Raw genomic sequence first — 27429 nt, 5'->3', positions numbered from 1 at the left:
CAACGGGCAGAGAATTCCAGAGATTCACCACCCTTTGAGTGAAGAAGTTCCTCCTCAACTCCGTTCTAAACCGCCTCCCCTTTATCTTGAGGCTGTGCCCCCTAGTCCTACTGTCTTTTTTGAGCGGGAAGAGTCTCTCCACCTCTATCCTATCCATCCCATTCATCATCTTATACGTCTCAATGAGATCTCCCCTCATTCTTCTAAACTCTAACGAGTACAAGCCTAGTTTATTCAGCCTCTCCTCATAGCTCAATCCCCTCAACTCCGGTATCAGCCTAGTAAACCTCCTCTGCACTCCCTCCAGGGCCAAAATATCCTTGCGCAGGTGCGGCGCCCAAAACTGCACACAGTACTCCAGCTGCGGCCTCACCAATGCCCTATACAGCTGCAGCAAGACCTCCCTACTTTTATATTCAATCCCCCTTGCTATGAAGGCCAGCATCCCATTCGCCTTCCTGACCACCTGCAAGCTGGGTTTTTGCGACTCATGCACAAGGACCCCGAGGTCCCTCTGCACCGTCGCCTGCTGCAGTTTTTCGCCACGTAAGTAATAGTCCTTCCTACCATTCTCCCTACCAAAGTGGACCACCTCACACTTGCCAACATTAAATTCCATTTGCCATTTCCTGGCCCATTCGCCCAGCCTATCTAGATCCTTCTGCAGACTCTCCACACCCTCTGCACAATTTGCCTTTCCCCCAATCTTGGTGTCATCAGCAAATTTCGACACCTTGCACTCGGTTCCCTCCTCCAGATCATCTATATAAATGGTAAATAGCTGAGGCCCCAGCACCGACCCCTGGGGCACCCCACTAGTCACCAACCGCCAATCCGAATAGCACCCATTGACCCCCACTCTCTGCCTCCTATTTGACAACCAATCCTCTATCCACGCTAACACCCTACCCCCAACTCCATGTCCCCTGACCTTCTGCAATAACCTCTTGTGAGGTACCTTGTCAAACGCCTTCTGAAAATCCAGAAAGACCACATCTACCGGCTCTCCTCTATCCACTGCCCTAGACACATCCTCATAGAACTCCAGTAAATTTGTCAGACACGACTTCCCTTTAATGAAACCGTGTTGCGTCCGCCCTATCAAGCAATTCCCTTCAAGATGCCTCGCAATTTCCTCCTTAATGACGGATTCTAACATTTTACCTACCACAGACGTTAAACTAACCGGCCTATAATTCCCCGCCTTTTGCCTGGCACCCTTCTTAAACAACGGCGTAACATTAGCCGTTTTCCAATCTTCCGGCACTTCCCCGGAATCCAGCGACGTTTGGAAAATAACCACCAAGGCATCCACTATAACCTCCGCCATTTCTTTCAGAACCCTCGGATGCATTCCATCCGGTCCTGGGGACTTGTCCACAATCAGCCCCTCCAGTCTGTCGAGCACCACCTCTCTAGTAACAGTAATGTCATTAAGACCCTCCATTCCTACCACCTTTCCATCGCTAACACCCGGCAAATTATTCATGTCCTCCTCCGTGAAGACAGAAACAAAAAAGTTATTCAAGATCGGTACATGCATAGCGACCTGCTCAGCACTATGCTGCCGGCCTCTCCAACCAGAGTGGGCCTCAGCCCCAGCTTTTTGAACTACTTCATGCTCGTGCTCTCTGCAGTGCACAGAGTGTGGGAGATTCATTTTAAACTCCCAATGAAAAAAAAGTGGGATTTATTCCAGTCTTTACATGAATTCTACACTTTGAGATTTCTTCTGGGAGGATCAACCCCACAATGGGCAGCATCACCGTGCCAGGGACCTGGGTTCAATTCCAGCCTCGGGTCACTGTCTGCGTGGAGTTTGCACATTCTCCCCATGTCTGCGAGGGTTTCCTCTGGGTGCCCCAGTTTCCTCCCACAGTCCAAAGATGTGCAGGTTAGGTTGATTGGCCATGCTAAATTGCTCCTTATTGTGATGGGAATTAGCAGAGTAATACGTGGGATTACGGGAATAGGGTGGGATTGCTGTCAGTGTAGACTCGATGGGCCGAACAGCCTCCTTCTGCACTGTAGGGATTCGGTGATTTTTGTGATTCCGATGTTTTGGCATCAACTTCTTTCTGTGGTAGAGAATTCCATAGGCTGACCACTCTCTCTGGGTGAAGACATTTCTCAATCTCTGTCCTAAATGGCCTATCCTGCACCCTCAGACTGTGATCACTGGTTCTGGACACCCCTGTCATCGGGAATATCCTTCCCGCATCTACCATGCCTAGTCCTGTTAGAATTTTATAGGTTTCTATGAGATCTCCTGGATGTGCCTAGAGTTATGTGTTTATCATTTGATTTGTAACAATTTTCAAATTCCCTCCACATTTGTATATCTGAATATAAACGTGTGCAGTGTTAGTCAAATTCTGTGCGACTCTAGTTAAGATTTGTGTGCATCTATATGTGTGCATGCGCATGTGTGTGTGTACATGTGTTTATATGTGTGTGTGTATTTGTGCGTGTATGTGAGTGTATGTGTGTATGTATGAGTATATTTGTGCATTTGTGTATTTCTATGTGCATGTGTGTTAATGTGTGTGTGAATGTGTGTATGTGTGTGAATGTGTGTATATATGTGTGCACGTGTGGGTATTTGTATCTGTGTGTGTGCTTGTTTGTGTGCATGTGTGTGTGTGTATGTGTGTGTTGGGGGCGGGGGGGGGTGTGGTGGTGGTGAGCCCTATTACTTGTTTCCTGACCACTTCTGTTAGTCAGGCACCTGGACCGGTGGCACTGAGCAAAGCCACTTTCCAGGCATGGCATTCCAGTTGGTGTGGGCCGTGTGTAAGGTTGCCAGCCACTGCCATCTGTGTAAAGTGATTGCTGCACCTGCTTCGCCAGCACGTTGACTCTGCCCTCTGATGCTGAGGCACCTGCAAATTAGCTTCAATTCGCTCAGCAAGAACCATTTTGGTCAGAATGCATCTTGAAGCTTCAATAGGAAAGCACATTGGCTACAGTGTGTCTCACCCTCTATTTCTGATATCTTAGAAAGAACCCTATTGATATGATTTATATTTTTTTCCACTGATCTATAACTACAAAGGTGAGATTGCAGTGCTGCAACAGAACAATTCCCAGTTTGAAGCGATGTTAGCTTTGTTGCTCTCACTCACTACAATGTCACTGAGCAATGTTGAATTCACCATCCCATGTTAAGCTGTCTATTGAAGCAAGTGCTGACATTCTGTCTTATTATTCAAATAAGAGCTGGGGACTTTCCTGGTTTACTGACCAGAATCACTGGTCATTCATCCATCGGGTCAAAATAACGGTGAGACAGTTGATATAAACTGAACTCACTTTACAAAGTTAGAGTTTAAAATTTACTTTTTTTAGTGTCACAAGTAGGCTTACGTTAACACAGCAATGAAGTCACTGTGAAAATCCTCAAGAAGCCACACTCCGGTGCCTGTTCGGGTACACTAAGGGAGAATTTAGCACGGCCAGTGCACCCTAACCAGCACATCTTTCAGACTGTGGGAGGAAACTGGAGGAAACCCACGCAGACACAGGGAGAACGTGCAGACTCTGCACAGACAGTGACCCAAGCCGGGAATTGAACCTGTGTCCCTGGCGCTGTGAGGAGGCAGTGCTAATCACTGTGCCACCGTGTCACCCTTCAGGGTTGATCTGAAGTGAAACAGAAGCTGGTTTGGTGCAACCACAGGGTTTTATAAAGAGAACTAGGCCTGGATCAGCGGGCAGATTCTTTTAGTGATGCATTTTAATGTTATTAACCGCCAATGAACTGCTTAGTTAGCGAAAATTATCGCCAGAGCAGAGTGTCATTCCTTCAGGTTTTAATTACTAGATACGCTACTTGACCAGACTGGTTGAAGGCTGGGAAATTTAAGCAGGAGGCCAAAAAGGCGAATTCCCCAGGTCATTATTTATGATCAGACTCATGCTGGGGAACAGCACGAGGCCGGTTTAAATATTTATAACGTCATTTGCATATCTTTAGCAAGCCTGGGACACTATTGTCCGAGCTCATGTTCCCGACCTCGGCCATGCATGTTCCCAGCAGTGGGGATCACAGATGGTCCCCAGAAACCTGGACCTGATGAGATGGACTCGCTGGTGGGACCCCGCTGGGAGGTTGGGGGTAAGGGGGTGGTGGGCAGTGCCCATTGCCTTTCTTCCCGTATCTGATTTGACATTGAATTCCCCCATTCTATCCTTCGTTGTTAATTCTTGAACAGCTAATTTCACAGCACTTCAACCTAATTGGATAAAAGAGAGATGCGTTGTTGCTTGCGCTGTTCTCTGAGTGCCGTTGTGCAGTTTCCGTCACTGCGTCCTCATCAGATGGATTTTGATGGAAGATTGCAGGTCTGAAATATTATCTTTCATGCTCCGCAGATGCTGCTGGCCTGCTGAATATTTCCAGCATTTTCCTCTTTTTTATTGGGTATTTTGAATGTAAATACAGCATTGCGCAGAATGGACTCAGACTTGTTGGAATGGGGTATCTCCTCCTCCCCTTCTTCTCAGGCAGTCAAGGCTGACTTGCTTCCATGCGGAAAATGAGGTGACAGCGGAGCCCAGTTCTCTGTCACAGGTGGGGCAGGCGGTAGTTGGAGGAGTGGGCGGATGGGGTGCCCACATTGCCATGCTCTCCTTTCCTTGTTGGCACTTGGCTTCAGCTTGCCCTTGGTGATGAAACTCGAGGCGTTCAGCTCCTTCCCAGATGCTTTCCCTTCACTTTGGGCAGTCTTGGGGCAGCGTGGTGGCACAGTGGTTAGCACTGCTGCCTCACAGTGCCAGGGACCTGGGTTTGATTGCAGCCTCGGTTCACTGTCTGTGTGGAGTTTGCACATCCTCCCCATGTCTGCATGGGTTTCCTCCCACAGTTTAAAAATTTGCTTTTTAGGTGGATTGGCCAGAGTAAATTGCCCCTAGTGTCAGGGGGACTAGTGGAGTAAATGCGTGGAGTTTTTGATGGTGGGGCCTGTGTGGGATTGTTGTTGGTGTGGACTCGATGGGCCGAATGGCCTCCTGCACTGTAGGGATTCTATGAGATTCCCAGATGTCAGTGCGGCTCTTGTACTTTTTCAAGGAGGCTTTGAGGGGGTCCTTGAAGAAGCACCCCCCGCCCCCATCCACACCGGTCTCACTTACTGTGTTGAAACTCCGTGTACAGCACTCAACTTTTGTTTGTTTCTCATAGTCTACGCCGTTGATTAAACTTTTTACGAAAGTAGATTTTGCTGGAAATGTGAGCTGATAACCGGTTACTGAAGTGTTTGAGACTTCTTCGCAATTGGGAGCAACAATCCTTCTCCTTATACCTGCAAAAGAAGCAGTGGGTGGGATTTTCCAGCCACACTTGGCACAAATCTGGAAAATCCCGTCTGACATCGATAGACATTTTCGTGGTCCGTGTCCTGCCTGCTGCAATCCCCGTGGCGGATGGGACGGGAAAATTCTGCCCTCAGAGTGAGAATGAACGAGGGTCAAACCAGATACAGAACAAGAAAAAGAGGACGCTTGGAAAACTGTGTTCAGTTCTGGTCATCCTATTATAGAAAGGATATTATTAAAGTAGAAAGAGTGCAGAAGAGATTTACTAGGATGCTACCAGGACTTGATGGTTTGAGTTATAAGGAAGAGGCTGGCAGACTGGGACTTTTTTCTCTGGGGCGTAGGAGGCTGAGGTGTGATCTTATAGAGGTCTATAATGAGGGGCACAGATCAGCTAAATAGTTAATATCTTTTCCCAAAGGTAGGGGAGTCTAAAACTAGAGGGCATAGGTTTAAGATGAGAGGGGGGAGATACAAAAGTGTCCAGAGGAGCAATTTTTTTCACATAGAGGGTGGTGAGTGTCTGGAACAAGCTGCCAGAAGTAGTAGTAGAAACGGGTACAATTTTGTTTTTAGAAAGCATTTAGATAGTTACATGGGTAAAATGTATATAGAGGGATATGGGCCAAATGTGGGCAATTGGGATTAGTTTAGGGATTTAAAAAAAAACAGTGGCATGGACAAATTAGGTCAAAGGGCCTGTTTCCATGCTGTAAATCTCTATGAGCCTATGACTCTAAAGTGAAAAGATAGACTTGATTCAGAGAGACAGAAAGAGACAGTAAGGAGAAGTTTGATCTCAAAGAATTGACAACTTGCTGGATTGAGGCTCAATGGTTTAAATAGTTTCCTGTCTGGGTTGGAGAGGTTGATTGCCATTGCATTAACAACTACCGCGATGTTTAATGGTACGTGCTGTCCTGTAGAGAGAGTTCCAGCTTGGCAATTAACCTGCAAATCAAACAATTTATTAAAAATATCACTGGAGTTGGGGGGTGGGGTGGAGGGGAGAGGGTGTGTGTGTGTATAGCGGGGGGGTGGGCGGAGGGGGGACTGGTTGGAACTACAATGCCAGGTTTTTTGTTTACCTTTTAGTACTTTTATTCCAACTAAAAAAACCAAATTAAAACTGAATCCAATCCATGGTCCTCAAGTGAGGAATAAACAAGATCCAAGCTGACAGGATGAGGCATTATCCCCCACTACTGGACTTGATCTGATGCTTCATCTTAGCCAAAAGGCCGAGATGGCTTTGAAAGATTGCATCCAGAGAGATCAACCTGCCTGGCCATTGACTCTCTCCTGCCAGGTAAGTATACCGATTACTATCCTGATTCAATCCGGGGAACCAAAGAAGGCAATGGTCTGGTAGTGTTACTGCTAGATCATTAATCCAGAAACTCAGCTAATGTTCTGGGAATGCAGGTTCGAATCCCATCACAGCAGCTGGTGGAATTTGAATTCAATAAAAAATATCTGGAATTAAGAATCTACTGATAATCAGGAAACCATTGTCAATTGTCGGAAAAACCCATCTTGTTCTCTGATGTCCTTTAGGAAAGGAAATCTGCTGTCCTTGTCTGGTCTACAAGTGCCTTACAAGGACAATTGGGGATGGGCAATGAATGCTGGCCAGCCAGCAATGCTCATGTCCCATGAATGAATTAAAAAGAACCTCTTGCGCGTAAACCAAATATAATAGCCACCACACTTCGGAAACGAGATGCAAAGCAAGCAATTGCACAGAATAAAGCAATTGGCACATTCTGGAGTTGTATAAATCATCCCATATCTCATAGTCCCCTGAAGCTACTGGCTGACTTGCACTTTAGTAATGCCATTTATTGCAATCTTGCTGTTATTTTTCAAAGAGTATTTTAGCCAATGACTCTAATAGAACATACAAAGACATCAGAATTAGTAATGGGCACAAGTAAGATGCATTCTAGTTACCCAGTTCATAGTTGTCTCTTTCTGACAGGAAAGTAAATGAAGCTTAATGTAGCCATTTAAAAATGACATGGATCTTTATCATTAAATTTCACCCTTTGAAATTGACAAAGAACATTGGTATCTTAATTTTAAAGCCCCTTATTTGGTGTGCTTCTTTTTAAGCTCGAGCTGTCACCAGATGCTCAGCAACTATTGAAGTATTTAAGAGTCACATCGCTTCCCTGCGTGATTTCTGACATTTATATTCCGTGTATCCACATCTGTAAATGAGAGTACAAAAGCCTTGGGCCTGTGTACAGATTACATGCTTTGACTAACGAGGAATGAGTCAGTCACAGCGGCAGTACCACGAGTTTGCTTCACAAGGCATTGGAATAAGATACACCATATGGGAATTGTGCGAACTTGTATTGCCAAAAAAAATAGTTTAGCTGCAAACAGGACAATTAAAAAGTCCCTTGCAGACACAACCTCCACCAGCTTGAGGGAACCTGACCATATTTAGAAGGTATCTTTGACACAGCAGTTGCAGCTACTGACAGGTGATGGACAGTTCAGACTACTTTTCTGAAATTTCCCAACATTAACAGTTTCTGGATGTGGTTAGATTGCTGAATTACGCTGCAGGAGTTTCTCCAGTGACACTGAGCAGTTGTTGACCTGGTTCCCTATATCGCGGATCCCGTTCCCCTCTAATGTCTTTGGATGTGCTATCACCTTCCAAATACAGCTCCATTTTCCATGGAACTCTGCCTTGGGTTCTCTGACCCTGTCCACAGCTGGGATTCTCCGATCCCACTGCTGTGAGTGGAATTTTGTCTGGAACAAATTCTCCATTTTTGCTGGGCGTATGACATCAGAGAATTCTGACCCCCATGTTTGAATCCCTCCAATCAGGTTTCCCCCTCAACACTTGAAACAAGTGGCAAAAGGAAAATATCCATCCTCGGCCTTTTCCACCGGTCTTGAGTCTTTAACAAGGTTAATCACACCATCCTCCTCCAAAGCCAATGTCCGTGACACAGTGGTTAGCATTGCTACCTCACAGTGCCAGGGACTTGGGTTCGATTCCTGCCTTGTATCACTGTCTGTGTGGAATTTGCATGTTCTCCCCATGTCTATGTGGGTTTGCTCCAGTTTCCTCCCACAGTCTGAAAGTTGAGCTGGTTCGTGTATTGGCCATGCTAAATTCTCCCTCAGTGTACCAGAACAGGCACCGGACTGTAGCGACTATGGGATTTTTGCAGTAACTTCATTGCAGTGTAAGCCTACTTGTGACACTAATAAATAAAATATTCAATTCCTCTCACAATCAATGATAACATTCTATTAGCTTTCCCAATTACTTGCTGTACCTGCAAACTAACCTTTTGCAATTCATGCACTAGGACACCCAGATTCCTCTGCATCTCAGGGCTCTGCAGTCTCTTACTATTTAGATAATATGTCTCCTCTTTATTCTTATTGCCAAAACGAACAACTTCTCATTTTCCCTTATTACCTGTTATAATAGCCTGTGACTGCCCAGCCAATTTGTAGAACAGTGTATAGTCAATAGCAGTAATGTAACATATATTCTTACTGTAGTTATTTATCTATGTCAACTCCTTGTGTAGTAGAAAATACCATGTTTATAACTACTATGCTAACGGCTTGGGAACAGTAAAATCTCTGCATCATTGGTACTGTTATTTCATGTCATTTATAAAAATATATATCTCAATACTGAACCAATTCTGGAAATATGAGAGTCAGTCAGTATAAAATGTGGTAGTGGATAGACAGATTTACATGTTTTGATTGATTTATACATGCTTCATGTATAAATACTACTGGCACTGACTTCCCAAGTTCAGGTGAACATAGTATTTTTTGTATCATTCCCTGGGTATCCAAATTCAGAAAAAAGAATAATTTCTGCAACATCTTTCATGACCTCAGCACGTTACAAAGTGCATTGCAGACAATGAAATACTTTGGAAATGTAATTGGTGTTGGAATGTAGGAAAGCAGAGACTTCAGCTCAGCACTGAGAGTCATAGAAACATACACACTAGAAGCAGGAGGAGGCCATTTGGCCCTTCGAGCCTGCTCTATCATTCATTTTGATCATCAAATTCAACAATCTGAACCTGCCTTACTCCCAAATCCCTTGATCCCTTTAACCCCAGGAACTAAATCTAATTTCTTGAAATCAGATGTTTTTACCTCAACTACTTTCTGTGGTAGTCAATTTCACACTTCCACCACTCTCTGGGTGAAGAAATTTCTCCTCACCTCAGTCCTAAAAGGTTTACCCCTTATCCTCAAACTATGACTCTTAGTCACCATTGGGAACATTCTTTCTGAATCTACCCTGTTAGAATTTTACAAGTTTCTATGAGATCCCCTCTCACTCTTCTAAACTCCAGTGAATACAATTCTAACCGACTTAGTCTCTCCTCATATGGCAGACCTGCCATCCCAGGAATCAGCCTGGTAAACCTTCCCTGTACTCCCTTTATAGCAAGGACATCCTTCTTCAGATAAAACACACATGTAGCACAGCTTGTTGTCATCCATGTCCTGGAACTCTGTTGAAGAAGAACTCACTTTTGTAACTCAATAAATGGAACTAGAAGCTGAAAACAGATTTGAAAAGAAGCCAGTTCGAAAGCATTTGATATCTCAAAGTTACTGGCGAAAAAAATCTTAAAATAACCATGAGCTTCCTCCATTGTAAAGTCAGCAGATTATATTTGCTGCTTTTTTTTCTCTGCTTGGCTATTTTAGTGCAATTTTCAGGTTGCCATGTTGGATGGTTATTGCTCTGCAGAAAAATGCCCATGAAGATTCCAAGAGCTCAATGTGCTTCAAGGAACAGAGAACTGCCGAAGCTGGAATCCTAAAATAGAAACAGGAAATGTTGGAAATGCTCAGCAAACCTGGCAGCATTTGTGGAAAGAGAGATAGTTAACGTTTCAGGCCAATGATCTTTCATCGGGACAAACACTTCAACAGATAAAATCAGCAAAATACTGTGGATGCTGCAAATCTGAAATAAAAACAGAAAATGCTGGTTGATTGGCCATGCTAAATTGTCCCTTCGAGTTAGGGGAATTAACAGGGTAAATATGTAGGGTTATGGGGGTAAGATCTGGGTGGGGTAGTTTTCAGTTCAGACTTAATGGGCCGAACGATCTGGCAGCATCTGTGCAGAGAGGAACAGAATTAACGTAGGACTCTCCAGCCGTGTGTGCCTGAACACCGGAAATTTCCACTCCAGCCCAAAGGACCTTTGAATGGTCTGTCAAATTTTCTGTCTCACCCATTACAATTCCCTGACAGGATGGGAGAATTTCAATGTGCAATTCCAAAAAGCCACCCAAGGCTGGAATTGAACCAGGTTCGATTCCCAGCTTGGGTCACTGTCTGTATAGAATCTGCATGTTCTCTCCGTGTCTGCGTAGGTCTCCTCCAGATGCTCTGGTTTCCTCCCTCAGTCCAAAGATGTGCAGCTTAGGTGGATTGGCCATGCTAATTTGACCCTAGTGTCATGGAAATTAGCAGGGTAAATACGTGAGGTTACAGGGGTAGGGCCTGGATGGGATTGTTGTTGGTGCAGACTCAATGGAGCACTTTCTGCATTGTAGGGATTCTATGATTCTACTCTATGAGGTATAGGGAGCAACTCTCAGAATGTAGAGTCAAGGCAGCTGAAGGCATGACTGCTAATGGTGGCATAATGAAAATTGGAGGTGAACAAGAGGTTAGAACAGTATAGAGATCTTGGAGAGATTAGGGTTGAGGAAGTTATAGAAATAGGCAAGGTCCATGGAAGGATGCAAATAAGAATTTTAAAATTGATGCTGGATCCTGAGGGCAAACACAAGGACAGTGCTTCCAGTGTCTATAGAAAGAGGCTTTGTGACTGTGCAACTCACAGAATTCCTTCTCCTTTCCATCGTGTTCCCCCATCCTTATGCTTTGAATCCAGTGCTGATGAGAGTGGAGCTATGTGCCCTGAGTCAGTGGGGATAGATGCAATATGTAACACATCCGCAAGTGTCTTGGAGAACTGCTGCTCCATGGTTCTACTTCACGACCAATTCGAGTGGATATCCTAGTCAAGCCATCTCACGCAGCACATGTACAGAACTCAAACAGTGCTGCATGAAACCAAAGCATCATCTCAACATGACAGCTTCTCCCATGCCCCCAGCATAAATATCTCTATCCATGCAACACTCGGCAGCAAGGGGTGACATAGCCCTTCACTAAAACCCTGTTTCTCTTCATCTTAGGTCTGCCTCATCACCGTGTGCCACATGATCATCCTGTCATCAATCAGAGAGACACAAGGTAGCTTTTGTATCCTAACTAAGGGAGAGGTATCTATAAATAGTGAAAGCCATTAAAGTCCCCTTTCAAGTGTTCTTGCTGAAGCAATAGTGTCCCTGGGACTGTTTGGAGGTATTCGGAAAGTGATTGCATGTGTTGTGAAGTTGAGTTTGTAAAGATATAAAAGAATTGTAAAAACAGCAAAGAGTAAGAAAACAATATGTAGTCCCTTAAAAAGCTGTTTCTGAGTTCTGTGCTAAAATGCAGAGTACGCACAGTCTCATATTTTTGAAACATTTGTTTCAAAAGGACCAGGTATCAGGGTTGACTTGGTAACAGACTTTTTGTATTTTGTTAGCCTATGAGTTTAAAGAAGACACTCAGCTAAAGCAACCCTATCAGATTTGAGTTTGTTAATGTTGTCAATCTCAGGCCAATCTGAGTACAGGATTGGTGTATAAAAAGGAACTCAACTGCCTTGAGTGCAGTTGCACCAGAGGTTGAGCCAGAAGCAGACCACACCACCTGAAGCATTTAAAGACAGTTAAGGGCAATTGGATCAACTGAAAAAGTTAGTTCTTAATTCTGCCAGCTTCAGATAGGTCTTAAGGTAACTCACTTTCTAACCAGCATGAAGTACCAAATCAGGCAGTGCTTACAGACAGCGGACAACTATTGAAGATATCCAAAACTTCCTAATGCGATCAGACCTGGTTGCATGTAGATTTTTTGGCAGTGACTAAGATTCTGTTATTACTGTTTTAATGCTGAATGATCCTTGTCTTTATTTGAACAGCATTTCAGCTGAACCATCCTTTAATTAAAATGTTAGTGGTTTAGTTAAAATTCCTGGTTGGTTTAATAAAATATTTTAGTTATTCACTAAAAGTGAGTGCCAGGTCTTTATATTAATGAATCTGTAAATGTTAAAGTAGAGCAGTTAACACCTTTCCAAACACTTTTACCAGATTATGAAGCAAGGTGAAGGGGATTAACCTCTGTGATGTAACACATGGCTGTGCAGAGGTGATGTGGAGATGCTGGTGTTGGGGACTAGGGCAAGCACAGTAAGAAGTCCAGCTGGCCAGGAGAGAACAAGAAGGAAAAACAAACTGGTGTAAGTGGCTCAACCTAATTCTGATCACCTCAGTACCATTCATGTAAAGGGAACAAGTATTATTCTGGAGGTTGCGTAGAGCAATGGCCCTCCTCTCATGCATCATCACTGTTTGAATGTGTACCTCTGTCCTTTTACCTGTGGGTGCCAACTCCAGTGTGTGTTGCTGAGAAAAGCAAGACCATCGCACAAAGATTTTGGCGATTTTGTAATGAGCAAAGCTTCTACTCTGACAGGTTATGCAGTCATAGTATGCATGAAATAGAATGACAGTAAGATGAGCATGTTTATGGAACAGAGGTTATACTTTATTCAATTGCGTGTCTGCTGAGTGTTTTACCCATCGTGTAACTGATTACTTGATTCATTTTTGTATTGTTATTCACAATGCTGCCACTAGAATGCAAGAAATACTAGCTTGCCTTCATCGGATTTATTTCTTTATTGTCTTTTTTCATATTCACCATATTCAGCTATTTTAAGGTCTACCCTCCCTTGCTTATTTCCTCACTCGTTCATACATATTCGCACCTTGGAGGTAATCTTGCTGAGTGGAAAATGCATGTTGGTTTTACATTTGACCAGTAAACTGGACAGTAAATTTGGGGAGGATATAATATCAGGCTGGCACTCGATCCCATTAGTTTCTCAGTTAGTGGGTTAGATTCAATTTGTTCCCAACTTTCAGGTGGCATGGTGGCACAGAGTGGCACACTGCTGCCTCGCAGTGTCAGGGACCTGGATTCATGGGAAGGCAATAGCCTTGTGGTATGATCGCTAAACTACTAATCCAGAAACTCGGCCAGTGTTCTGGGGACTGGCGTTCGAATCCCGCCATGGCAGATGGTGAAATTTGAATTCAATTTTAAAAATCTAGAATTAAGAATCGACTGATGATCATGAAACCAATGTCGGAAAAACCCATCTGTTTCACTGATGCTCTTTAGGGAAGGAAATCTGCTGTCCTTACCTGGTCTGGCCTATATGCCACTCCAGAGCCACAGCAATGTGGTTGAGTCTCAACTGCCCTCGTGCAACTAGGGATGGGCAATAAATGCTGGCCCAGCCAGCGACGACTGTGTCCCACGAATGAATAAAAGAAAAGTCAATTCCTGCCTTGGATCACTGTCTGTGTGGAGTTTGCATGTTCTCCCCATGTCTATGTGGGTTTCCTCCAGGTGCTCTGGTTTCCTCCGACAGTCTGCAAGGATGTGCAGGTTAGGTGGATTGGCCATGCTGAATTGTCCCTTACCGTCCCAAGATGTGTAGGTTAGGGGATTAATGGGGTTACGTGGACAGAACCTGGGTAAATTGCTTTGAGGCAAACTTGATGGGCTGAATGGTCTCCTCCTATGTGATGGATTTACTCTTTTACTTAATTTTTAAAAACATTTGCTAGCCATGGTTTTGGAAACAGAATTCCTCTAATCCCACTGGATGGATGAAATATGATGCTGTGTGGGGCAGGGAAGAGTTTCTGTTCCAATCTCCTTAGTGCCTTTCCAGATGCCATTGAATTTATTTTCATTTCAGACACACCACTGACAGAACTTGTCACCTCCTCCTGTGCAATGGGCCTTAATTACTACATAACCCAAAATATTAATCTAAATACTTGCTGCTGGTGATTCAGCATTTCATTCACAAATACACGCAGAGTGGGGGCAGTGAAACACAACTTTCCTTATTGTTCAAGTAGCAGCTTTAGCCATATTTATTCCTAAATGACAGAAGACCATAGTTTGTGTTGTTCAAGTCTCCAATATTCTAATTGGTCCCTTATTAGGTCCCTTCCATATCTCGAGCCACAGTTCCAGATTCACTCTGGCCTGGGAGGTGTATATCTTCTCTTATTATCAATTAATTCTATCCAAAGTCATTTTGTGGCTGCCCTCTATCCTCTCTCTCGTTGGAGTTTATATATACTGTCACACCATCTCCTTATCTCCAAAAAAAATCTCTTCTAATATCTGGCACAGCAGTTAGCATTACTTCCTCACAGCGCCAGGAACCCGAGTTCGGTTCTGACCACGAGTATGAAGTTTGCATATTCTCCCCGTGTCTTTGTGGGTTTACCCCAAGTGCTCCGGTTTCCTCCCAGATGTGCAGGTTGGCTGGATTGGCCATGCCAAATTGCCGTTTAGTGTTGGGGGATTAACAGAGTAATTATGTGAGGTTACGGGTATAGGGCCTGGGTGGGATTGTTGTCGGTGAAGGGCTCAATGGGCCAGATGGCCTCCTTCTGTACTGTAGGAATTCTATGGGTGGGATTTTGCAGCCTTGCTCATCCCGAAACCATAAAATTCCACCTGCGGTCAACAGACCTTTCCACTCCTCGTCTGCTCCGATTCCCATGGTGGGTGGGGCTCTAAAATTCTGGCCTATGAGTCTTTGATATGGACACACCATTGCTCAGGATTATTTCACCATGTCTCTGCGGTGCTGCCAATATCCAATCCATCAATGTTTATAATACCATCCAGCTCGCATGTTATTTGTCTCAATTCTTGTACTAAAACAAGGACAGCTCCAACACTATTAACCTTTAGCTTTTATCTTCCTTAAAAAATGTGTTCATCTCCCACCATTTGAAGTTGTTAAACTTTGATTTGAGGCTTCACGTGTGTATGAGGGTTCCCTAATACCTACCGCAACCAACCCCTTCACCGAGCTTATACACACCCCTGCTATTGTTCTCATAGTGAATCTCTGGAATTCTCTGCCCCAAAGGGTGGTGGAAGCTGGATCATTGGAACTATTTAAAGTGGAGGTGGATAGATCGAGGAATAGAGGACTATGGGAAAATGACACAGAAAAGGAGCCAAGGCTGGCATAGATCAGTTATTATCGTACTGAATGGCAGGGCAGGCTTGAAGGCCTGGTGGCCAACTTCTGCTTCTATTCCTGTATTCTGGGGCTGCACAGTGGTTCGCACTGCTGCCTTTCAGTGCCAGGGTCCCAGGTTCGATTACCAGCTTGGTCACTGTCTGCGTGTAGTTTGCATGTTCTCCCTCAGTTTCTTCCGGGTGTTCTGGTTTCCCCCCACAGTCTGAACGATGTGCTGGTTAGGTGCAATTGGCCATGCTAAATTCTCTCTCAGTGTACCTGAATAGGCGCCAGAGTGTGGCGACTAGGGGATTTTCACAGTAACTTCATTGTATTGTCAGTGTAAACCCACTTGTGACACTAATAAAATAAACTGTTTCTACATGAGGCTAAAATGCTCATCTCCAGACAGTACTATCCGTGTTAGTTGGAGAAGTGAGGTCTTTCTGTAATGTTTTAAGGTGCCACAGCAGAATGCTCATTTGCGGAGGAATAAGAAAATGCAGCAGTTAGGACCAAAATTAGAGCCACACTGACTTTACAAAGCATGAACTGACTTGGTGATGACAGACTGGCACCATCCTAACTGTACAAATCAGGCTGGCTTCATCACTCAGTGGCCAGAATTTTACCGTCCCGCACAGGAATCGGAATGGGCGAGGGGCAGACAACAGAAAGGTCCGTTGACCTCAGGCGGGATGTTCGGGTTTAGGGACGAGCAAGGTGGTAAAATCCCTCCCAGTGAGATCTGTTGGTTTACTGCCTCGGAGGACGTGAGTTGATTTCAGTTGGCTAAACACAGCTGTGATTTCGTCCCTCTCTGCAACACCTTTCTTTGCGTGACTTAAGGTGAGAGGGGAGAGATACAAAAGGGTCCAGAGGGGCAATTTTTTCACACAGAGGGTAGTGAGTGTCTGGAACGAGCTGCCAGAGATAGTAGTAGAGGCTGGTATAATTTTGTCTTTTAAAAAACATCTAGGCGGTTACATGGGTAAGATAGGTATAGAGGGATATGGGCCAAATGCTGGCAATTGGGACTAGCTTAGTGGTAAGAAAAAGGGGGCCAAAGGCCCTGTTTCCATGCTTGTAAACCTCTATGACAACTCTTCAGTCCTAAATTTTGCACGTGGATGGAGAAAGATGGTTCCATTTCACACCTAGGATTTCTGAAGCGTAGAGTTACATAAAACTAGTTACAAATTACAGCCCGGAAACCAATTGCTCAGCCTGAATATTGTGCTGTGGTGATTATCCTCTGTGCAAACAGCAGTGCCAACTCCATACAACATCCTGTTCGCATGTCCCTTTATTTCCCTTTTCTGCTACCACATCTCTATAACCTATCCTTACAAATTGGCATGGTCTCTGCTTCAGTCACTGATTCCACAGCCGCACTCCTCTGTGTACATCATTAAAAAGCAGGTTCTTGTGCTAAAAACAAGAAATACTCAGCATGCCTGGCAGCTGGAATGGAGAGAGAAAGAGAGTCTTGAAGTCAGGGATCCTTCATTAGATCTGGCCCCTTAGCACCTAAGGCAATCTGTTTGGTTCAACTCTGTTCTCATGTCTTCATAATTTAAAAGAAACACTTCAATCTCCTCTGCTGTAATGAAAGCGTCTCCAATTTTTCAAGTCTTTCCCAACAGTGCATAATCCTATTGAATTTGTACTGTACCCTCTCTGTTGCCTTAACATCCACCTTGTAACGTAGATCCCAAAATGGCTGTTAGCTTCGAGTCACGGGGGCGATCCCCCCCATCTTGCCGCGCTAATTGTTTAGCATGGACGGGGGGGGGGTGGTCAGGAGAATCGCGTGTCGGCCAATTCGCGGGATTTGCGCATGCGTTCCCAAAGCGCGCGCATCTCTCAGCGCCGGACACCCAGTGCCAACGGAACCACACTAGAAACTGGCAGAAACATCAGATGAGTCAATATAATTTATTTTGCATATATTTTTAATGTGATTAGCAGGCCCAGGGCAGAATTCACCAGGCCTGTTAGCATCTCCCACCTTGTCAGGAGTATTTCACTCCAGTGAGGTTCAGACTAGCTCCCCACTTTTGGGGAACTAATGGGCCGACCCCGTGCAGTTAAGACGGGGGGGGGGGGGGCAGTCGGGGTCCCGCTGGGCATCGGGGGTGGGTAGTGCCCCCTGGGCATGGGCATCCTGGCAGTGCCTGTCTGTGCCCTCGGCACTTCCCAAGGGGCAAAGTGCCCATGCCCAGGGGGCACCTTGGTGCTGCCCACCAAACATGGGGCAGCGCAAAGGGGGCCAGGCCTAGGTGACAGGGCCTGTTGGGGTCGGGGCTTAGGGGCGATCAGTGGAGGTGGGAAGTTGCGCTGCCACTTTGCGTGGGGATCGTTCGGGGCTGCAGGGAGTCCAGTGATTGGGGCGGGCTTGGGGAGGGGTGGTCAGCGGGAGGGGGTATGCCGGGGGATGCACTAGCAAGGGGTGGGGGTCTGCTGGGGATGGGTCGGGGTGGGGTGATCTCTGTGGGAGGCGTAGGGGGGGGGTGTTGTCACAGCTGGGGTGGGGGTGTTGGATATCGGAGCTCTCCGGGACAAGGTGGTCAGTGCTGGCCTGGGAGTGCTCCTGGCGACTGTGATTGGAATGTGGGAGGATTCAGGGGGCAGTGCTATGGGGGTCCTGGGCTGGCCAGCGATTGAGATGGCCAGCAAACAGGAGGCTGACAGTTCGGGGCCACTGCTGTGTGTGACTAGGCCCTGCTCCCTGAAATTTAATGAGATTCACCAACGTGACCTCTGCATTGCACAGAGCGTGGGAGGTTCTAGCCTGAACTCCCACTGAATAAACAATCGTGATTTGCACCAGTTTTCCCACAAATCCCACAAAACTTAGAACGTTTTTGGGAGAATTGCGGCCATAGAGTCTACAGTGCAGAAGGAGGCCATTCGGCCCATTTGAGTCTGCACTGACAACTATCCCACCCAAGCCCTATCCTCATAACCCCATGCATTTACCCTGATACTCCCCCTGACTCTAAAGGACAATTTAGCCTGGTCAATCAGCCTAACATGCACATCTTTGGACTGTTGGAGGAAACCGGAGCACCCGGAGGAAACCCACGCAGACACGGGGAAAATGCATGGACTCCGCACAGACGGTGACCCAAGCTGGGAATCGAACCCAGATCCCTGGCACTGAGGGGCAGCAGGGCTAACCACTGTGCCACCGTGCTGCCCTTATTAAGGCTCTTTTTAATAGAGTTGCCATTACGTCCTACCTTAAATCTTCATTACCTTTGGTCAATTAAAACCCATTAACTTTCTCTCGTAGTATCACACTTGAGATGCCACTTTTAATGTCCTGTGAACTTGAAAATTACTCTGCAATTCTGCATCAGCCATCTTCCTTCAAGAGAATGCAAGACAGCAAGATGCTCGTCCCGATGGGGCATCTCAAATGTGGTCCCAGACCTGACCTTGAACAGGGGGAGTGGTGCCTGCTACCAACATCCTACCTTGGCATAGGGGCTCTCCACAGTGTGAGCTGTGTATTGTCAAGGCTTGACTTTAAAGATATGTCTACATTCTCGGGGCTTGGTATTCCAAAGGGTTATATCCTTTGTCCCCAGACTGTGCAACTAGATCTAGCTCTGGATATTAAATCAGCATGCTGGATTCCTCCAAGATTTGTCAGTCACTCTGGCAACAACATTCATCTTGGCCAGACACAGTTGAATGCTGAGAGGTATGCAATTGTTTTTGAAACAGTTCCCTAAAGGGTATTCTCATTCTATTGAGCCTTCAGTGTTGTGCAGTTAAGCAGCCTTGCATGAGAGCAATCAACGCACTCTCACTGCTGTACCTGACAGCCAGAGTTTGCAGAGAATTGGATTAAAACTTCCAGTCCAGTGATCCCCACTGGCCTCAGACCATTGACAGATTGGGTGTTGTAGATTTCACTGCATTCGCCATCCCGAGGTGAGAGCGTCTTTATAATCAAAGCAAAATGTTGCGGATGCTGGAATCTGAAACAAGCACAGAAAGTTCTGGAGAATCTCAGCAGGTCTGACAGTATCTGTGGGGAGAGAATAGAGTCAATGTTTCGAGTCTGGATGACCCTTTGTCAGAGTGGGTCAGAGAGGACCTTATGCCTCATGAAGAAGGGCAGCTCTCCATCACTCACATTCCCTACACTGCCAGAGCCTCCCTCAAAGCAGAACCCCAGGACCTCGCAGTCACACCCAGTACTGCCCCTCTGTTGTGGTCATCAAATAAATCGGTCGGACTGAAACCTGGTGTTGTCAGATTTTTTACTACGTTGCTTCCCACCCAGTTTGGAGCACTAACCCAGCATGGAGGAACTGGCGGCACGGTAGCACAGTGGTTAGCACTGCTGCTTCACAGCTCCAGGGACCTGGGTTCGATTCTCAGCTCGCGTCACTCTGTGTGGAGTTTGCACATTCTCCTTGTGTCTGCATGGGTTTCCTCTGGGTGCTCTGGTTTCCTCCCACGGTCCAAAGATGTGCGGGTTAGGTTGATTGGCCATGCCAAAAATTATCCTTAGTGCCCTGAGATGTGTGGGTTAGAGGGATTGGTGGGTTAATGTATAGGGTTATGGGGCTAGGGCCTGGGTGGGATTGTGGTCTGTGCAGACTTGATGGGCTGAATGGCCTCTTTCTGCATGGTAGGGATTCTATGATTCTATTCCATGAGAGGTGATGCCTACTTGGCAACCAGTACATCCCCTCAGAGCAAGGGGCACGGCTGATATGAAGGGAAGGCAAGACCTCTGAACGACCCACCCACGCCCCACCCTTGCCTCCCCCGCCCCATCAATGACCCCCACTCCCCACCCTGAGCTGCGCTTGTGTGTATCCCTAACATTCTCCCTGATGCCCTTTGAGTTTTGCACTGCCTGAGATATAATGGCTGTCTGATAACCTCTCCGATAACCCCTCGGAGGTGACAGCACCCGATCCATATTTATCTAGACTTGTTGTAAATGGTGCCGATGTGACGTCACACTGGCATTAGCTGAATATTTGATGTGGCCTTAATATTCAGAGTGAGTGCTCGCTCATGAAGCTGTTTAAATTTAAGTCTATTTATCAGTGTCACAAGCTTACATTAACATGAAGTTACTGTGAAATGCCCCTAGTCGCCACACTCTGGCGCCTGTTTGGGTCAGTGCACCTAACCAGCATGTCTTTCAGAATGTGAAAGGAAACCGGAACACCCAGAGGAAACCCACGCAGACACGGGGAGAACATGCAGACTCTGCCCAGTGACCCAAGCCGGGATTCAAACCCAGATCCCTGGCACTGTGAGGCTGCAGCGCTAATCACTGAGCCACTGATCCATTCAGATTAGGTTTGTGACCTTCCCCATGGTGTTCCACATCGTTCCGCTGGCGAGGTTAGCTCAAAATCGGAAAATGCGATCTTGCCGGCGAGACTCGCGCTTTTCCAAACTCTCCACAGTTTAAGCCTGTGCTGCCTGCTATTCCTGCAGATGGTGAGCTCGGGCTCGAGTTCCCACCATGCACCTTCCCCCTCTCTTATTAGTTCATCCTCAAGTTTATTGGCAGCCATCAAGATTTCCCAGTCATGGGAATGATTGGTTCTAGTTGTGTTGACTCTTCCGTGACCTTTCTTTCATAATCAGTTCAAGCTGTGGCCTCTACTGCTTCCACTCCTCTGTTCGTCAGGGCTGCTCCACTAAATCTTCCTGCAATATTGAAGATTACTTTTCCAGTTTGTGATTGTTTTTTGATTTTTCATTTCTACACACATTGGCCGGAATTTTCCAGTCCTTCACCTGGTGGGATCTTCCTGTCCCACAATGTGACCCCCTACTGGTCTCACACCATTGACGGAGTGAGGGCTGTAGGTTTCGCGGCCATCCCCAAGTGAGAGCACCTTTATCATAAAAGCACTACAGATGCTGGAATCTGAAACAAAAATGGAAAATCCTGGAGGTCTGGCAACATCTGTGGGGAGAGAATAGAGCCAGTGTTTCGAGTCTGGATGACCTTTTGTCACAGCAGGTCAGAGAGGGTCTTTCTGCCCCATGAAGAAGGGTAGCTCCCCATCACTAATACCCCTACACTGCTTTTGCAGATTGGCCTCTCTCAAAGCAAAATCCCAGGACCTCGTCGTCGCACCCAGTACTGCCCCTCTGTTGTGGCCACCTCCCACCCAGTTCCAACAAGGAAGGGCACCCACTCAGCTACTGTTTGAGCACAAACCCAGCACGGAAGAACTGGGAGGTGATGCCTGTTTGGCAGCCGGCACACCCCCTCGGAGCAACCGGCTTGGTCAGTATGAAGGGAAGGAAGACCTCTGGGTGACCTACCTGCACCCCACCAACATTCAACCAATATCTAATGTGATTTGATTTTGATTTGATTTATTATTGTCACATGTATTGGGATACAGGGAAAATTATTGTCTCTTGCGCTATGCAGAGAAAACATACCGTTCATAGAGTGCATACGGGAAGAAGGAAAGGAGAAGGTGCAGAAAATAATGTTGTAGTTACAGATCGGTTGTAGAGAAAGATTGGCTTAATATATGGTGCACCCATTCAAAAGTCTGATGGCGGCAGGGAAGAAGCTGTTCTTGAGTCAGTTGGTACATGTTCTCAGACTTCTGTATCTTTTCCTGATGGAAAGAGTGTTCCCTTCCAGTCGGGGAACTCTTCAGCAGTCAAGGGCAGTTAGCCTCTGATCTTCGGGTAAGCACCAAGGCAGCCTTCACGACACACAACAATGCAGAATTGCTGAGCAGAAACTGATAACCAAGTTCCGCACACATGAGGACGGCCTCGACCGGGATCTTGGGTTCATGTCACACTATCTGTAACCCCCCATGACTTGCCTGGGCTTGCAAAATCTCACTAACTGCCCTGGCTGGGGACAATACACGTCTCTTTAACCTGTGCTTAACCCTCTCTCCACTCACATTGCCTACATCTGTAAAGACTTGATTACCTGTTAAGACTCGCATTCCAATCATTATCTTGTAATTGAGTTTGTGTCTATATATGCCCTGTTTGTGAACTGAACTTTTCACTCACCTGACAAAGGGGAATGCTCCAAAAAAAAGCTTGTGCAACCAAATAGATCTGTTGGACTTTAATTTGTGACTCTGCTTACGGATGGAAGCAGGCGGAAGAAAGGATGTCCAAGGTGTGTGGAGTCCTTGATTATGCTGGCTGCTTTTCTGAGGTTGCAGGAAGTGTTGACAGAGTCAGTGGATGGGAGGCTGGTTTGCATGATGGATTGGGTTTCGTTCATGACCATTTATAGTTTTTTTGCAGTCTTGAAACAAGCAGAAGCCATACCAAGCTGTGATACAACCAAAAAGATTACTTTCTATGGTGCATCTGTAAAAGTTGGTGAGGATCACTTCACCAGATTCTCTATCAAATACTTAAATTTGACAGCTTTTCCTGTAAGTGCCACAATTGTTGTGCCCCTGACCCCTCTATTCACTGAACCCTTTTTGGATATAAATATCCACCCTGGCAATTGGTCTGCGGATGTGAAATTCTGGCCTTTGTATCATGATCACCCACGTTAACAATATCCAGCCCTGATCTACTGCATTCTGTTCCTCGGGGTACCTCAGTGAAAAACACATGCATCAGAATTCTACCTCCCCGTCCACCAGGGGAATTGGAATGGGTGAGGGGCGGACAATGGGAAGGTCATTAGACCTCGGGTGAGATTATCCGGCCTTGGATCGAGCGAGGCCATGAAATCCTGCCCATGAGCATTTGCGTTACAAAGTCTTGTCTTCTTCTGTCAGCTGCACAGGATTTGGGATTTTGTCATTAATTTGGATTAATCATGAGAAATGAACCTTCGCAGTTTGATTGCCATGTTTGACAAGTGCTTCCCATCATGAACTCGCCGCAGCCTTTTCATTTCCTGTGACCCTCTCTTTTATTGTGTGACAAATCTCCTGAATGCAGTTCTGCCTCTGATGTTTCTATGCTCCAAAAGGTTGTTTCAAAAACCACAGCCTTTATAAAAACCTGTATCCCAGCAGATCTAACTACCATAGTTTCTGGAGCAAGTGGACTAGCACAATTAAGAGAAGGCAGTTTGGGATTTTGCCCATTGACTAATTGATAAGGACTATATCCTCCAACCATCTGGAGTAAATTTGTTGCATCAACTGCCCAAGTCAAGGCAGTTGTCAATTTAAAGTCTGGTTGATCAGCTGAAATCTTACGCATCATTTCATTGATCACTGCCTGATTCATTTTGCAGAGACTATTGCTAACAGGACACTCAGCTCCAGCGTACATTATGATTATATTTCCATTTTCTCACTTATCTCTGAACACACCATTCGCAAATTTGCCTTTATTATCGTTGATGGTGTCACAAAGTCCTGTCCCTGTCCATTTCTCCATAATTTTATCCATGACAGTCCTCACTGGATTCCAATTCCAATTCCCTTCCCGCATCTAGTGACGGACTAAGGCAAACTTTCATCTGGTTGCATTGCTGGTAATTCCTGGAGCAGTTTGTGAGTCTTTCACCAGAGGCTTAAAACTCGAGCGGTGCCAGTTCACAACAAGTGTGGCCAACCAGGAGTCTCTCCCACTCTTAATGCCAGCCATTGGCATGTTTGGAAGGATTTACAGGTTGAGCCACTGTTTGGCTGTGTTATGGACACACCTTCCTTGGCCATCATGTTCTGGGGTGGGGCTTGAACCTGGAGTTTCTGACTCACGTGTAGTGACACTACCCACTGTGCCACAAGACTTCCTCGCTAGGTTCATAGAATTCATAAAATTCCTATAGTACAGAAGGAGGCCATTCAGCCCATTGAGTTTGTACTGGCTACATCCCAACCAGGCCCTATTCCCATAAGCTCATACATTTACCCTGCTACTCCCCCTGACATTAGGATCAATTTAGCATGGCCAATCAACCTAACCTGCACATCTTTGGACTGTGGGAGGAAACCAGAGCACCCAGAGGAAACCCATGCAGACACAGGGGGAACGTGCAAATTCTACACAGACAGTCACCCGAGGCCAGAATTGAACCTGGGTTCCTGGCACTGCAAGACAATGTTGCAAATCACCATGTCACCCTAAATGCTCGTGTAGAATGATTAAATCTAATAGCTAGATCATCAACATATAGGATAAACAATTTTTATTTCATCCATTCACATCCATGGCAACTACTTAGCATAGGATGTGGAGTATCTTTCAACACTCTTTATAGATTTCACAATTTTCACCAATCTCTTCTGTTAGCCTCATGTGGTCCACTTCCATTACACTGGTGTTTTTTCAGTAACGTTTTTAGCCATTGCCAAAGGGTGATCAGATTATTTAAAATTTATTCATTTGCGTCACAAGTAGGCTTACATTAACACAGCAGTGAAGTTGTGAAAATCCTCTAGTCGCCACACTCCAGCATCTGTTCGGAGAATTTAGCATGGGCAATGCACCTAACCAGCACGTCTTTCAGACTGTGGGAGGAAACCGGAGCACCCTGAGGAAACCCACACAGGCACAAGGAGAATGTGCAGATTCCGTCACAGACAGTGACCCAAGCCGGGAATCAAACCCAGGTCCCCAGTGCTGTGAGGCAGCAGTGCTAACCACTGTGCCACTATGCTGCCAATGAAGGGAAATGTCAGGATTGGGATATATAACTTTAAGACAATCCCCTCTCTCTCATTCTAAATGCTTGATGTTACTAAAACGAGGTAAACTCCCAAACATCTAATGTTCCAAAAGAACTAATTTCATGTTATGCCCCATGTCAAATTTTATTTGTGCCTTTTACATAGGTTGTTTATTCAAGAGTATCTCTGACTCATGCCCACATCAGTAGCTTATTCAAACAGTTTCACGTGGGAATTACCACTGACTTTCGTGACCTCAGTGTGTTATCAGCACCATAGCTAAAACAAGCAGCACTTTTATAATCCTTAACTTTGTGTCAATCCTGATTTAACCAGTGTCCCACATACTTTCTGAAGAGCAAACACTAAAACTGTGCAATTAGAGGAATATGTGACTAACACGCTCACCGCAGGACCAAACCTCCCTGTGATTGTTATAATTTGTCCAGGTTTGTAATTATCTGCATCCTCTTTCTCAGAATTCTTTGCTATGTGTCACTTTAACGATGCTGCCTCTTCAGTTTGGGCAGTTCACCACACAGTGATACTTAGAGTCACACGCAAAGCGTGTATTAACTGTTCTTTCAGCATTCCTGAGGTCCATTCACCCATTATTATTGTTCCAGTTCCTTCTCCTGCTGTAACAGCCAGATCTGTTCAAGGCACTTTCACTCTATCTGTCTTTAATCCCCCTGGCATATCGACGCTGGCATTTATAACTGAACGATGTTAAAATCTGGTAATCATTGAGTCTTTTGCTTTTGTGAAACATCAGAATGTCTCATTTGTTCCATAAAGGCTGTAGGAAACGATCGAGTTTTGTTTCAGTGTAGCAGACATCTGGTCGTGCTCCATGACTAAACAGCAGTGAGAACAATGTGCCAGTCCATATATGTCACCATTGTACAATCTGGTAAAGTAACTGCAAGTACTGATCTGGGATCCACAATTTGAGTTTTTTTCAACTTTTTATACCATCTATCAAAGTCAGTGATACCTTACTCCTTAGAATGACATCTGTATCCTGAAATCTTATCAGATTTTGGCATTGCTTCATAGACCTTTAATCATAGAATCCCTATAGTGTAGAAGGAGGCCATTTGGCCCATTGAGTCTGCACTGGCATCAAACCCACCCAGACACTGGAGAAAACAATTGGAGCGGGTGTCATGCTGAAACAGAATCCAGGTTAAAGCAAGTCACCCAATCTGAAACCCATAAAAACTTTGCAGTCAGCGAGAGTGTTGTTCCTTTATTGCAGACTTCAAAATGTGGATCAGTGTGAGATATGATGCATATCACACTCCTCTTCTCCACTCTGTGCTTGCTTTGGGCGGCATGGTAGCACAGTGGTTAGCACTGCTGCTTCACAGCTCCAGGGTCCTGGGTTCGACTCCTGGCTCGGGTCACTGTCTGTGTGGAGTTTGCACATTCTCCTTGTGTCTGCGTGGGTTTCCTCCAGATACGCCGGTTTCTTCCCACAGTCCAAAGATGTGTGGGTTAGGTTGATTGGCCATGCTAAGAAATAGCCCCTTAGTGTCCAGGGATGCGTAGGTTAGAGGGATTAGTGAGTAAAATATGTATGGATATGGGTGTAGGGCCTGGGTGGGATTGTGTTCGGTGCAGACTCGATGGGCTGAAGGGCCTTTTTCTGCACTGTAGGGTTCTATGATTCCTGCATGTTCATGTTTAATATCCCTTTTCACAAAGTCTGTTGAATGCTGCATTGTAATTCCAGATTCCAAGGCTGCGCTTTTCCAGTCGCATTGCACCTGACGCAGATTGTGCAAATCTGGGAAAATAGTGTGCGGACTCAAAGACAAGTTTTTTGCGTCGGGCTCCAAACAATCTTCCTGGGTTCCTGTCTGCCGACGCAAACTGGAGCTCACTCGGAAAGGAGACGAAGTTCATTGGCATGAGACTGACTTGATTTCAATCTCATTAGTGAGTTTGGATACAACCACCCTCTCTGCCCCAAATCCCCCACATCCGGAATATTCCCTGCTCCTCCCAGCAGGAAATCACAGGCACAAATCATGTCTCTTAAAAGGTGGACCAGGCGCCATGGGCTGTGAGGGTGAGTGAGGAGGTGAGTATCGCTCAGTACTAACCTCCAGGGTACAAGAGAGCAAGTCAGCCCTCTTGGGCTGGGCAGCTTCAATGGTTCAGAGACTTGAGGGGGGGGGGCTTGGCTAGACTAGGGGCTTTGCAGGTTGGGACCCACCGCTGGGTTGGCGCTTGTGTAGCGAGTATTCTCACTGGCTTTTGAGA

The sequence above is a fragment of the Carcharhinus amblyrhynchos genome, chromosome 28 (genome assembly GCF_965287045.1).
Source record: "Carcharhinus amblyrhynchos chromosome 28, sCarAmb.v2.hapA, whole genome shotgun sequence".
Taxonomy (NCBI): domain Eukaryota; kingdom Metazoa; phylum Chordata; class Chondrichthyes; order Carcharhiniformes; family Carcharhinidae; genus Carcharhinus; species Carcharhinus amblyrhynchos.
This window is presented reverse-complemented; position numbering follows the sequence as displayed.